The 15,592-nt window shown below is 42.4% G+C and overlaps 1 protein-coding gene across 3 annotated transcripts in view; it reads left to right on the top strand.

Moving 5' to 3' along the window:
• Window positions 1–15,592, top strand: part of STAC (SH3 and cysteine rich domain) — a 707,138-nt gene that overhangs the window by 152,339 nt on the left and 539,207 nt on the right. The gene's annotated exons all lie outside the window — the stretch shown is intronic.

The following is a 15,592-nucleotide window of genomic DNA, read 5'->3' as shown; positions in this document are numbered from 1 at the left end:
GATCATATTTGCCATGAACCGGGGGGGTGAGGTTGCCCCCCAGTTGTCAGGGATTTATTATATCCCAGTAATTATCACAAATTTACTATTTATTAGAGGTCATAGGTCCTATAACCACCCACAACTTTTGTTTCCATCTTCAGTTCCGGTTTTGGAACTTGCAGCTCTCTGGCGCCCCTCTTTCCCTCAGGTCAGTCAGGGAACTGACTGCAGTGAGGGCGGTATGTATATCCCCAGACCCAGGGTGGTTAACACACACATAAAACCTCCATTCCGTCACTGCCAGAGTCTCCCAAATCTCCAGAACACTGAGATGCCACCAGCTCCTCGTTCTACATAAAAATCAGTATCGGGTCAGGAGCCAACCCACACGGTAGCATAATTTTTAGCGCAGAGGTTGTGGCGGACATTATAGAGCAAGGAAAATGAAACTAGTAATAGGCAGTGTTTACAAACATATAAAAGATGTTACAAACGAGACAAGATACAATATATAACAGAAAGGAATAAATGCCAAGCTCTCCACTCATCTAAGGACAGCATTGGTCATTGAGTTTGCTGAATACTGATTTTACTCACACTTTTTGAGGTGTGAGAGGAAACCCACACAAACTCGGGGAGATGATACAAACTCCTTGCTGATGTTGCTGTGGGATTTGAACCCAGGGCCCCAGTGCTTCAAGGCTACAAGGTCACAATGCTGCCCAAGTATGAAGTTTTATTGGTGATGCTTCAGGTACCACTTGGAAGGTATTTTCTTTCATTCTGTATCAGAGCTGATTTAGAGCTAACTCAGCAGTAGAGATAAGCGAATATATTTGAGAAGAATTGAATTCTACTTGAATTTTACAAAAATCAACATTCACCAAAATGCAGATTTGTTAGTAATTTGCTACCATGCAGATTCAGAAAAATGGCACAAGCCTCAACCTAACATGGCAGGCCTGGGAATTTAAGCACAAATGGCAATAATAATAAGGTGCTGCGAGGATCAGATGGCGGGTGGTGAGATAAGTATAAAGGGGGATTTTTTTTTACATCTAATGTTTATTATACTCTTGGGACTAAAGAGATCCTATCTAATAATAAGGGACATTCAATTCACATAGTATAACTTCTCTGCAAATCGAATTTCCTGAAGAAATCTACATAAACCGAAAAATTCAAATTTTACCGGCTTTGCTCATTTTTACTCAGAAGGTCTCTTTAAGGAGAAGCAGTACTTCCTCCACTCTGCCTAATGTTGCAAGTCTTGTTAAAAAGTCAGATAATGGGATATAGGTAGCTTCCCCTCCTAGGTGGCACTACCTCTCCCAAATGTTACTTGAGATATAGTTAATTTTGTGTTTTTGAGAGAGCTAACGTGCATACTTTTTTCTTAGAGCATTGCCAATAAGATTGGTTAATCAACTGGTCTCTCTATGGGGAATCACTACTTCCCCCCCATGATACTAGATCTCACACATGGCCATTATGTGAATAATTAACAATTAATAACTCAATTAGTTTTCTGCCATAAAAAAAAATATGTTAGGAGAGCTACTGGTGGAGCATTACATAAAGGGAACCATTTTATAATATAAAGTTATTGACTGATTCAGAGTAAGAAGTTTCTATTTATTCTCAGTCTGTAAATTCCTTAAGTATTTTTCTAACCGCACTCCCTGAGAAGTCCTTTTTTCTGTATATAAATTTGTATATGTCGGCAAAATATAAAAATGTCTCCCATGAGAGTCATCGATCATGTTCTGGACCTTAATGCTATCATTCACCATGAATTTAAAGTGACATGTTTCTGTTTTGTCCATAAATTATAATTTACAGAATGAAAAGTCCTGGTGGAAAACATAAGAAAAATAAATGATAGTAAAATATTTTCTATTACATTATTTTATCCTTGCTTTAGTTTTGCAGATAATTTGTATCCTGTAAAGTCCATCAAAATAGTTGTTATAAACTTTATTTTTTGTATGAGAAAAATATAACATCTATTATACTGTATCAATTACTGAAATCACTGACTATATGAATAGGTACCAGAAGTGTAGCTAACGAGGGGTAGAGGTAATAGTTTGATGTGGCTCCGGCTCCCTACTGCCACAAGGGAAGACAGCAATGTTATGAATGGCACAAAATAAGCGAAGGGCAAGTTTTTGAAGTCCGGTTCAGCTGAAGAATAGCTTGCTTAAATATTTCTCATTATCTTTTACAGGGGAAGGGAAGATAGGAATGTCCAATGGCTACTTGATTAGTTTCCGAAGTAACTTGACCGTGGTCCAATTAGAGCAGGGCAGAGGATGAAGCTAATTTCCAGTTGCCTATCAACGAATATAGGAAGGGTTGTCTAAAGCGGTTACCTAGTATACTCTGATGTTTAAAGAAGTCTTCCAATCTTATATGTTTATGGCATATAGTAGGACAACCTATTCAAATGGTTAAGCACAAGTAACCGTTGTCATCTTATTATTCATGGGTCCTTTTTTATATTCATTTTATTTTTTAGCATAAAACTAAAGTTATGTTATTATCACCTATAGTGAAACATAAGTGGGGGAATCTTGGCTCTAGTAATAGATACAAAACATTGTTAACTTCAGAGGCAATGATTCAAGGCCATAATAAGCCATCTGCTACCGCAGCACAAACAACTGAAGCCATGAAACAGAAGCTGTTGTTTCTATTTAAGAAATGTATTGTGATGTAACTGTGATGCTGACGGAATTTACACGCTCACGACAATATGTGCAGCAGTAGCATGAGCCATCTAATACAGCTAGAGTTTTAGCTCTTTAATCTATTCCAGTATGGTGGCCCGATAGAAAGGACTTCCGCAACATTCAGCATACAAAATGTTTACTCATGTCCCATCCCTCCTATCCATCCTCTCCTTTTTGGTGACATTCACCTCAATGAATTGAGTAGCAAATACTGTATATTGTTGTAAGATCTGAGATGCTGTGCAAGTCTCAGCTGAAGTATACAGAGAAAGAAGTGGTAATCCTAAATTGAATATTGCATTTGTTTATACACAACAGTATCATCTGTAAATTCACAGGTCCCCCTCCCCCCGCACTTCCTAATGTTACCTGCACATGTTTTATCTTATCCTATAAGAGATATGTGTATAAATTTTATGTCTCGGCAATAGGCAAATCAGTACTAATCAATTAGAAAGAGTTAATTCAGGGAAGCAAAGATAAGGATAACAAACCCAACAATTAGAAAATAATAATAATCTTTATATAGCGCTAACATATTCCGCAGCGCTTTACAGTTTGCACACATTATCCTCGCTGTCCCTGATGGGGCTCACAATCTAAATTCCCTATCAGTATGTCTTTGGAGCGTGGGAGGAAACCGGAGTACCCGGAGGAAACCCCACAAACACGGGGAGAACATACAAACTCCTTGCAGATGTTGCCCTTGGTGGGATTCGAACCCAGGACCCCAGCGCTGCAAGGCTGCAGCGCTAACCACTGAGCCACCGTGCCAAGTTCCATGTTAACTCTTTATTTTTATGAAACCTTATTGCAAAAAGTAAAGAAAAAACAACAAAACACATGCATTTAAGTTCTAGAAATGTCCTCAAATGTGACTATCTTTGGAGCGTCCAGAGGCCACGTGTAATTATTTCGATATGGCCACGTTCACACATTCAGTATTATACATCAGTATTTGTAAGCCAAAACCAGGAGTGGGTGATAAATCCAGAAGAGGTGACATGCTTCTAGTATACTTTTCCTCTGATTGTTCCATTAGAAATAGTGATGTAAAATACTGACCAAATACTGATAGTGTAAAAGTGCCCCTAGAGATGAGATTTGTTGGCAGCAGAGCTAAAAAGTTTCTTGCAAAATAAAAATGTAGAAGGGTGAACCAATTAATTGTTTATAAAGTGGGTTATGAAGTGTTCCATCATTGTAGGTACAGAAATGAAGAGATACAGTTTATTAAGAAAAAGTGATCTGAATATTTTACACATTTATGCATGTACATCTAATTACATTCATATTAATTATCATCTAAGGTTTTTTGTGTATTGATATAAATACTTAGTGAATGAGTGACTAGCAAGCTTACCCCGCTCTATCACTGCTAGATGCCACTTGGCTGTAGGTCACTAATAATTGAATTGCTGCAGCACCTCTAGTCATTTTCATCGAAAAGATGCTACTTCAACATATAGACGCTTCAAAGGGGTATTCTCAAGTTCTTAAATTGCTCTGAATAGTTAGAAAGCATGAAAATACGCAAGTTTATAATTGATATGCTATTTTTCTCTTTGCTGTCATGCTCCTGCATGACAGCTTTTAAGTTTTTATCTTTTATAGTGCCTCCATGGAACTTGGTCACTGATGCCTGCCCAAACCCTCGCCTAAATAGTAGTTAGGAGAGGGGTTAACTCTTTACATCTCAGTCAACTATCTCCAGTCCTTTAATTTCCATACAGCGATTAGCTGCTCACAATGTGTTTGCCCCATCCCTCTCATCTTCTGAAAAGATGCAGTATTATATCACCAGCCCCATATCTTTTAGATTAGTTCTCCTAATTTCGCACGGAGCTGACTTCTTGTTTAAATGTCTTGTTATCTCTATGTGTACACATAGCGATAAGTCACACTCCGGAAAAAGTTACTGGTAGCTCCATGTGTTATAGCAGAACTTGTGCTGAGCTAATGCTACAGTTCTACTATTTGCCACAGCTGTCACTCAAAGAGGAGAGCCCGCCCTGCTAGAAGCCAGGAAGTAAGGAGACTAAGAGGAATGCATTACTCTCAGCTGCTCAATACACAACTCAAGCATACCCCATTAAAGGGCTTGTCCAGTTGTAACACAGTAACATAGTAATTAAGGTTGAAGGGAGACTTTAAGTCCATCTAGTTCAACCCATATCCTATCCTAACTTGCCCTAACATGTTGATCCAGAGGAAGGCAAAAAAAACCCATGTGGCAAACAGTAAGCTTCACATTGGGGAAAAAAATTCCTTCCCGACTCCACATACGGCAATCAGACTAGCTCCCTGGATCAACGCAACACTAAGGAAACTAGTGTATATACCCTGTAATATTATACTTTTCAAGAAAGGCATCCAGTCCCCTCTTAAATTTTAGTAAGGAATCACTCATTACAACATCATATGGCAGAGAGTTCCATAGTCTCACTGCTCGTACAGTAAAGAATCCGCGTCTGTGATTATGCTTAAACCTTCTTTCCTCCAGACGTAGAGGATGCCCCCTTGTCCCCGTCACAGGTCTAAGAGTAAAAAGATCATTAGAAAGGTCTTGGTATTGTCCCCGCATATATTTATACATTGTAATAAGATCACCCCTAAGCCTTCGATTCTCCAAACTAAATAACCCCAAGTGTAATAACCTGTCTTGGTATTGCAGACCCCCTAGTTCCCTAATAACCTTGGTCGCTCTTCTCTGCACCCGCTCCAGTTCAGCTATGTCTTTCTTATACACCGGAGACCAGAACTGTACACAGTATTCTAAGTGTGGTCGCACTAGTGACTTATATAGAGGTAAAATTATGTTCTCCTCATGAGCATCTATGCCTCTTTTAATGCATCCCATTATTTTATTTGCCTTTGCAGCAGCTGCCTGACACTGGCCACTAAATGTGAGTTTGACTGCAGACCTATGAATCCTTACATCATGCTAACTGTGTGCTATAAGGATTCACAGGTGTCAGCACCGGGAACTATATGCTATATGCATGCTACCAGATTGTCACCGTGAGTATGCATATTGCATATTTGCAGTCATATGACAACCGTTCCCAGAGCTGACACCAGAGAACCCTCACAACGTGCAGTAGAGTGACTGCAGACTTGTAGTTTTAGACTGGACAACCCCTTAAAGTATTTTAAAATGAAAGCTGAAGTTTATTGCTGTTTATTCTAAATTATAAACAATAAGACAGTAAAGCATTTCATGACTACATAAAATTGTTATGAAACGATGAATCTATTTTTGTTTTCCATTTTTATGTAGAATATATACTCTATGGAAATAACAGTGAAATTGGAGAAAAGCACTATGGCTAAATTTAACTGTAAGGGGAGCAATATGTGACAAAAAGAAAGCACTTAGGGAAATAAAGCAGGAGGATAGGGACAAGAGAGTAAGTAATTATAGAGAAAAATGAATTGTGTAAAAGTAAATCAAAGGCAGCAAATATTAAAACAGCTTAATTCCTAAGAAAGTAAAAAAATATTCAACTGCATAAACAGTAAGAAACTCAAAAATGATAACGGTGGACCCCTCGAAAATAATCTGAAATGATGGAAGAGGATGATTGAAAAGCCAATTTACTAAATGCCTTCTTCTCTACAGTATTTACACATGAAAATCCCATGACACACAACATCATCAGGGAGATTAATTCTCCATTAAATGTCACTTGATTAACTCAGCAGGAATTATTGTGTTGTCCCAAAAAACTAAAGCAAACAAATCAACTGGCCAGGATGGCATACATCCCCGAATACTGCAGGAAATTAAGTACCATGATAGACAGACCATAATTATAATATTCAAGTCTACCATAATAAAAGGGTTTTTTTTACCACAGGATTGGTGGATAGCAAATGTGGTGTCAATATTAAAAAAGTGACAAAACCTGAGCCTGGAAATTATAGGTCGGTAAATTCGACCTCTTGTATGGGTAAAGTATGAAGGTTTTCTAAGAAATGCTTTGGTCCTGTTTAGACTAATCTGATCAGCTTCTGTTAGACAGACCAGGCTATACCAAATGAATGCTGTGGATGTCCTGGATCTGGACTTTTCATAAGCATTGGATACACGGCTACATAAAAGCTATACACTGCTACATAAAAGATTAGTACATAAAATGAGAGCAATGGGACTATGGGAAAATACAGTGAGGAAAAAAAGGATTTAGTCAGCCACTAATTGTGCAAGTTCTCCCACTTCAAAAGATGAGACAGGCCTGTAATTGACATCATAGGTAGACCACAACTATGAGAGTCAAAATGAGAAAGCAAATCCAGAAAATCACTTTGTCTGATTTGGCAAGATTTATTTTTAAAATTATGGTGGAAATAAGTATTTGGTCATTAACAAAAGTTCATCTCAATATTTTGTTATATATCCTTTGTTGGCAATGACAGAGGTCAATCGTTTTCTGTAAGTCTTCACAAGGTTGCCACACACAGTTGGTGGTATGTTGGCCCATTCTACCATGCAGATCTCCTCTAGAGCAGTGATGTTTTGGGCCTGTTGCTGGGCAACACAGATTTTCAAATCAATCCAAAGGTTTTCTATGGGGTTGAGATCTGAAGACTGGCTAGACCGCTACAGGACCTTCATATGCTTCCTATGAAGCCACTCATTCGTTGCCCTGGCAGTGTGCTTGGGATCATTATCATGATGAAAGACCAATCCACATTTCATCTTCAATGCCCTTGCTGATGGAAGGAGGTTTGCATTCAAAATCTCACGATACATGACCCCATTTAACCTTTCATGTACAGGGGTCAGTTGTCCTGGTCCCTTTGCAGAGAAACAGCCCCAAAGCATGATGTTGCCACCCCATGCTTCACAGTAGGTATGGTTTTCTTTGGATGTAACTCAGCATTCTGACTCCTCCAAACATGACAAGTTTTGTTTCTACCAAACAGTTCTACTTTGGTTTCATCTGACCATATGAAATTCTTCTAGTACTTTTCTGGATAATCCAAATGCTCTCTAGCAAACATCAGATGGGCCCAGACATGTACTGGCTTAAGCAGGGGGACACGTCTGCCACAGCTAGATCTACGTCCCTGGTGGCGTAGTGTGTTACTGATGGTGGCCTTTGTTACGGTGGTCCCAGCTCTATTCAGGTCATTCACTATGTCCCCCCGTGTGATTCTTGGATTTTTGCTCACCGTTCTTGTGTTCACTTTGACCACACGGGTTGAGATCTTGCGTAGAGCCCCAGATCCAGGGAGATTATCAGTGGTCTTGTATGTCTTCCATTTTCTTATTATTGCTCCCACAGTTGATTTAATCACACAAAGCTTCTTGCCTATTGCAGATTCAGTCTTCCCAGCCTGGTGCAGGGATAAAATTTTGTTTCTGGTGTCCTTCGACAGCCCTTTTGTCTTCACCATAGTGGAGTTTGGCTGTTTGACGTTGTGGACAGGAGTCTTTTATACTGATAGCAAGTTCAAACAGGTGCCATTACTACAGGTAATGAGTGAAGGACAGAGAAGCCTCTTAAAGAAGAAGTTACAGGTCTGTGAGAGCCAGAAATCTTGCATGTTTTTAGGTGAACAAATACTTATTTTTCATCCTGCGGGAGGACGCAGGATCGCCTAGTGTGACAGGTAAGTAGCGACCCCCGTCCCCAGCGATGTTGCTGGTGAGATCTGCCTGTGTGGCAGCTCACTAGCGACCACTTAGCGATGTACCAGCTATCCTGACTGCGTCATATCGCTGGTCGGGATCGCTGGTACATCGCTAAGTGTGACAGTACCTTTAGTTTGACAAAGAGCTGCCAGAGGAAAAAGCAGGATTCAGAAAAGACAGAGGAACAAGAGATATGATTGCTAACACTTGATAGATAATGGAAAATCCCAAAGAATACAACAAGGACACAATTTTTGCTTCATCGACTATAGCAAAGCCTTCTACTTTGTAGATGCCCATAAACTTTGGAATACCATTAAGGATATGGGTGTGCAGAACCACCTAATCAGCCTCATTAAAAACCTTTACATCGACCAAAACAGCAACACAGCCGCACAGCTTGTTCAAAGTAGCACATGGCATTAGACAATGCTGCATTTTGTGACTATTTCTCAATTTATATGCAGAAGCTATTTTCAGGAAGGAAAGCTATGGATGGAGAGAGAGGTTTTCAGGTCCAAAGTTTGGGTTCTCATTGATTTCCATGGGGTGCTGGTATCTGGACCAAACTTAGGACTAAAGTTCAGCTGGGTACCAGGACCGGAACTTCCATGGACCGATTATCCCTATCAACAATTTTAAATACACTGATGATACAACATTCATAGCAACAATCGTAGATGATTGAAGAACTTATTACGCAGTGTCAAGATGGAAAGCTTGAAGATGGAACTGCAACTCAACACAAACAAGAGAAAGAAATTGACTATTGCCAGGTACGATCGGGACACATTTGAGATGAATGGTGATGACCTGGAAGTTGTGAAGGACTTCAACCCACTCAGATTGATGACCATATGAGATGCAGCGATGACACTGGAAGTCAATAGCATAATAGCTATGGGCAAAAAGGGACAAGACTGGTCTATCCATAGTAGACACCTTTTTGTCTATTCATGGCCCTTTATAAATCAGTAAAAAACGCTTGAAAAGGTGAGTATCACCATATATTGTAAACTTTCTTCACACAATGGTGTTGACTGTAATCAGTCTTAACCCCTTCCCGACCTTTGACGCCACATAGGCGTCATGAAAAGTCATGCCAAACTGACCCATGACACCTATGTGGTGTCATGAATTAAAAGCCCCTTGCGGGTCGGGTGACCAGGGTCACTGAAAGGTCACCTGACCCGCACACAGAGGAGTCTTTCTACTTCACCCCAGGGGGGTGGCTTAGTCCCCACGTGGCTACGATCGCTCTGATTGGCTGTTAAAAGTGAAACAGACATTCAGAGCGATTGTAGTATTTCACCAATGAAATTTGGTGAAATATTACAATCCAGCCATGGCCGATGCTGCAATAGCAACTGCCATGGCTGGAGACACCGATCAGACCCCCCGACACCAACTGACGGCGCCGATCAGCTGCCGCCATCATCATCCACTCCCCGTCCCCTACCCTCCGCTCCCCCCGCCTTTCGATCACCCCCCTCACCCTGCACGGTGCCTCCAAAGTCCCTCTGGCCTTCCCGGTGTCCCGCCGTTCCGGATCATGGGCGCCACAATGTTGGAAAATGGCGGGCGCATGCACAGTGCGCCCGCTGGAATCTGCTGGCTGCAGATTCATTGATTCATTTTGATCACTGTGATGAACTCTCACAGTGATAAAAAAAAAGTAAATAAACACCCTGTTTATCACCACCATAGGCAGGGACAAATAATAAAATAAAGAAAATATTTTTATTTTTCCATTAGAGTTAGAATTAGGGTTAGGGTTGGAATTAGGGTTAGGGTTGGAAATAGGGTTAGGTGTTATGTTTGAGTCACCGAGGAGGAAAACAAGACCAAGCTAAGTCACAGAAAACCAGAGAGGTTGGTAACTAAGCGGATTGCAGACCCCTGATCCTATCCATACAACTAGCAGTAGCCGTGGAGCGTACCTACGATGATTCTAGACGCCTCGACACAGTCAGAGGACTAAATAAGCCTAAAGCAAGAAAAGGGGAAATCTAAACTGCCCCAGAGCAGACCCCAAAGGAATAGATAGCCCCCAAACATATATTGTCGGTGAGACAAGATGAAAACACAAACACAGGTAGGAAAATAGGCTGAGCAAACGATGGGGCCCACACTAACTAGAAAGGACAGGAAAGGAAAGATACTGTCTGCAATCATGCCAAAAAACCCTGCAAAAATGTCCAACACCGCTTTCTCAAACTGAACATGGACAAAACAGAATTCATCATCTTTCCCCATCTCACTCTACTCCTCCACCAGACCTATCCATCATTGTCAATGGCTGCTTTCTTTCCCCAGTCCCGCACGCTCGGTGCCTTGGGGTGATCCTTGATTCTGCGCTCTCTTTCAAACCACATATCCAAGCCCTCGCCTCCTCCTGCAGCCTCAAACTCAAAAATATTTCCCGGATCCGCTCATTCCTCAACCACGAAACCACAAACACACTAGTGCATGCTCTTATCACCTCCCGCCTTGACTACTTCAACCTCCTACTCTCTGGCCTCCCCTCTAGCACTCTGGCTCCGCTCCAGTCCATCCTACACTCTGCTGCCTGACTAATCCACCTGTCTCCCCGCTATTCCTCAGCCTCCCCCTATGCCAAGCCCTTCGCTGGCTTCCTATTGCCCAGAGGCTCCAATTCAAAACCCTAACCATGACATACAAAGCCATCCACAACCTGTCTCCTACATACATCTGTGACATAGTCTCTAGGTACCTACCTGCATGCAACCTTCGATCACCTCAAGGTCTCCTTCTCTACTCCCCCCTTATCTCTTCTTCCCACAACCGCATACAAGACTTCTCCCATGCTTCCCCCATACTCTGGAACTCTCTGCCGCAACACATCAGACTCTCACCATCAACGGAAACCTTCAAGAAGAACCTGAAGACCCACCTGTTCCGTCAAGCCTACAGCCTGCAATGATCCACGGTCTACTGAACCACCACATGATCTTCTCTACCCTCTCCTACTGTATCCTCACCCATCGCTGTAGACTGTGAGCCCTCGTGGGCAGGGTCCCCTCTCCTTATGTACTTGTGTGTCCCTTGTCTTACACATGTTTATTATACTTGTCTATATCTCCCCTTTTCACATGTAAAGCGCCATGGAATAAATGGCGCTATATACAGTGGGGAAAAAAAGTATTTAGTCAGTCAGCAATAGTGCAAGTTCCACCACTTAAAAAGATGAGAGGCGTCTGTAATTTACATCATAGGTAGACCTCAACTATGGGAGACAAACTGAGAAAAAAAAATCCAGAAAATCACATTGTCTGTTTTATTTTCATTTTATTTGCATATTATGGTGGAAAATAAGTATTTGATCAGAAACAAAATTTCATCTCAATACTTTGTGATATATCCTTTGTTGGCAATGACAGAGGTCAAACGTTTTCTGTAAGTCTTCACAAGGTTGCCACACACTGTTGTTGGTATGTTGGCCCATTCCTCCATGCAGATCTCCTCTAGAGCAGTGATGTTTTTGGCTTTTCGCTTGGCAACACGGACTTTCAACTCCCTCCAAATGTTTTCTATAGGGTTGAGATCTGGAGACTGGCTAGGCCACTCCAGGACCTTGAAATGCTTCTTACGAAGCCACTCCTTCGTTGCCCTGGCGGTGTGCTTTGGATCATTGTCATGTTGAAAGACCCAGCCACGTTTCATCTTCAATGCCCTTGCTGATGGAAGGAGGTTTGCACTCAAAATCTCACGATATATGGCCCCATTCATTCTTTCATGTACCCGGATCAGTCATCCTGGCCCCTTTGCAGAGAAACAGCCCCAAAGCATGATGTTTCCACCACCATGCTTTACAGTAGGTATGGTTTTCTTTGGATGTAACTCAGCATTCTGACTCCTCCAAACATGACAAGTTTTGTTTCTACCAAACAATTCTACTTTGGTTTCATCTGACCATATGAAATTCTTCTAGTACTTTTCTGGATAATCCAAATGCTCTCTAGCAAACTTCAGACGGGCCCGGACATGTACAGGCTTAAGCAGTGGGACACGTCTGGCACTGCAGGATCTGAGTCCATGGTGGCGTAGTGTGTTACTTATGGTAGGCCTTGTTACATTGGTCCCAGCTCTCTGCAGTTCATTCACTAGGTCCCCCCGTGTGGTTCTGGGATTTTTGCTCACCGTTCTTGTGATCATTCTGACCCCACGGGGTGGGATTTTGCGTGGAGCACCAGATCGAGGGAGATTATCAGTGGTCTTGTATGTCTTCCATTTTCTAATTATTGCTCCCACAGTTGATTTCTTCACTCCAAGCTGGTTGGCTATTGCAGATTCAGTCTTCCCAGCCTGGTGCAGGGCTACAATTTTGTTTCTGGTGTCCTTTGACAGCTCTTTGGTCTTCACCATAGTGGAGTTTGGAGTCAGACTGTTTGAGGGTGTGCACAGGTGTCTTTTTATACTGATAACAAGTTTAAACAGGTGCCATTACTACAGGTAATGAGTGGAGGAAAGAGGAGACTCTTAAAGAAGAAGTTACAGGTCTGTGAGAGCCAGAAATCTTGATTGCTTGTTTCTGACCAAATACTTATTTTCCACCATAATATGCAAATAAAATGAAAAAAAAACAGACAATGTGATTTTCTGGATTTTTTTTTCTCAGTTTGTCTCCCATAGTTGAGGTCTACCTATGATGTAAATTACAGACGCCTCTCATCTTTTTAAGTGGTGGAACTTGCACTATTGCTGACTGACTAAATACTTTTTTTCCCCACTGTAAATGCATAATAATAATAACACTTCTGATAGCAAAAAAAACCCTGAAGTCACTAGACTTCACCCACTATATCAGCACTCTGGCATATTCTGAAAACAGAGCAAAAAGAGGCCAATCTAATAAGGGACACAAAGCAAACTGGCACAAGCAGTAGCATAAGAATGGAAATTCAGCACAGCCCCAGCCGGGGCTGGCTGACCACACAAAACTGAATAGACAAAACCAAATCAAATGTGAACAATAGCAAAGAACACTTAGCTTGAGAATGCAGGGACTGAACTGGAAACTAAGACCTCAGGAGGCAGGAAAAATCACCAGCAGAGATAGAGGGAATCGGCTGTCTTAAATCCAGTCAGAGACTCCAGATGTCCAATCGTCGTCCTCATTATCAGGTGGCAGGTCTCTGTTAATTAGATCAGCTTCATTACCTCCTGCAACCACCAGAGGGAGCCCGGAAAGAGAACTCACGACTAGAGTTGAGCGACTTTTGTTTTTTTAGGGTCGAGTTTCGTTTCGTGAAACCCGACTTTTCCAAAAGTCGGGTCGAGCAAGATCGGCCGATTATAGGGAAAAGTCGGGGTCGTCCCGAAACACGAAACCCAATGTAAGACAATGGGGAATAAAAGTCGGCAGTGAGAGGAGGACAGGAAACACACCTACAGTGCTCATTTGAATGCCAAAAGCATCAATTCTTCTTACTTAAGCTTGTCAACCTTAATTAACTTCATAATACAAGTTACGCACTGAAAAATGGGGGTTATTTGGCTAAAGTTGTGGGGGGGTAGGGCTGGCTCCAGGTTTTCATGTGCCCTGGGCGAAAGAGCGCCCCTTTAACACATACCACAACTCATCATGCTCCGATACGGCAGAGAAATAGCGGTATAGTACAATGAAAAATACTTCACTTTTTACATCTCATGACGAGGCCCATCTATTTCTCCATACAGAATCATTGGTCCCATATAATGTTTGAAACAGTATATGATGAGCTCCACATAATGCTACAGTATATGTTGGTCCCCATGGATGAAGCTCTACTGTCTTATGGGCCCAAATAATGCTCCAAACATAATGGGCCCCATTTCTAATGCTCTAGTGTATAATGGGTCCTGTAAATGCTGCTCCAGTGTCTGATGTCCACCTTTGGAATGTTCCAGTGTATGGTGGGCCCCATCTATCATTCTCCAGAGTATAGTGCTCCCCAAAAATTGCTGTCTCAACATTGAAAACAATGAAATAAGTCTCCTCGCTAGGGAATCCCTGTACTAGTCTGGACTCCTCGTCGTCCCCATCTTCCATCTCACTGCACAGTATTTCAAGCTTGCAAGTGCTGTGATCCTGAGCAAGCAGGGGGGGCCCACTCGTTGGCGACGGCACTGGCACAGGGCCCCTGATAGTACGGTGGTGTGTCTGATGGCGGGTGGGCCGAACCTGCACTTTCATCTGCAGCTTCCTCTTTGTCACCGTGTAAGATGGAACTGTATATGGGAAGGGTAACCTGAGTTTCATCAGGGTCAGATTCAGGCCGTGTAGCGTGCGAGGGGAAGGTAGTGGTCTGGGTCAATGTACCAGCAGATTCATCGAGCAGTGGCTGGGCATCAGTGCACTTGTGTCGCCCCCAGGAGTACGGTCGCCACAGTGGCATTACCTTCCTCCTAAGGAGTGTGATGTCATGCTTGGGAGCAACGAAGGATCTCTCTAGCAGGTTAACTGATTGGGCGGCGTTATTCCCACGAGTCATGTCCCTCCAAACAGCGTTCATGAAGGCAAAGTGTTTGTTTTACGTGGGCAGTATGGTTGCAAAGCTGAACCTTAAAGGAATGTCCAGAAGGGCACCACCAGGAGTGGAGCCTACGGTTAAATTCGACTCCACCTGGGAAACCTCAACCATGCCAGCTACAGAACAGATGCACACATTGCAAGCTTAATTCCGTTAACGAACGAGACTCCGTCATACCCCATGGTCCGAGTCCGGCTTACTAGAGCGACACGTGAGGCTCTGGCACATGAGATTGGCCAATAACTGGTGTGTCATGCCCTTACATGTTCGTGGCTGCATGTGCGCCACACTGAAAAGGCCAGCGTTTGTCGCTTACAGGTGCAGATAACCCGCTGAACAACGTTAGTGATGGGGATCGCTGATTACAATTATTACCCGCGAACGATGATTTCCCAGTAAGTGCAGGTCAACCGCAGTTCCGGAATTAGGCCTAACCGTCATTCCTGAAAAAATGAAAAACTTACGTGTGCAAACCACAGGTGCTGTAGCTTGCTTAACAGCTCGCCAGCCGTTCTCACGCCCAGTATGGATTACACGTGATTGCACAAAGGTGAGAAAGGGTACCGTATCCCCGGATAACATGTATGGATAGCGTACACATTCAAAATATATGTCTATACATCAGGAGGCAGGCTCAGACGGTGTTAGGCCCAGTATGGCTTGCACGTGATTGCACAAAGGTGAGAAAGGGTACCGTATCC

This window comes from Dendrobates tinctorius, unplaced genomic scaffold, assembly GCF_039654945.1.
Source record: "Dendrobates tinctorius isolate UK_male_01 unplaced genomic scaffold, ASM3965494v1 ptg000162l, whole genome shotgun sequence".
Taxonomy (NCBI): Eukaryota; Metazoa; Chordata; class Amphibia; order Anura; family Dendrobatidae; genus Dendrobates; species Dendrobates tinctorius.
This window is presented reverse-complemented; position numbering and strand designations above follow the sequence as displayed.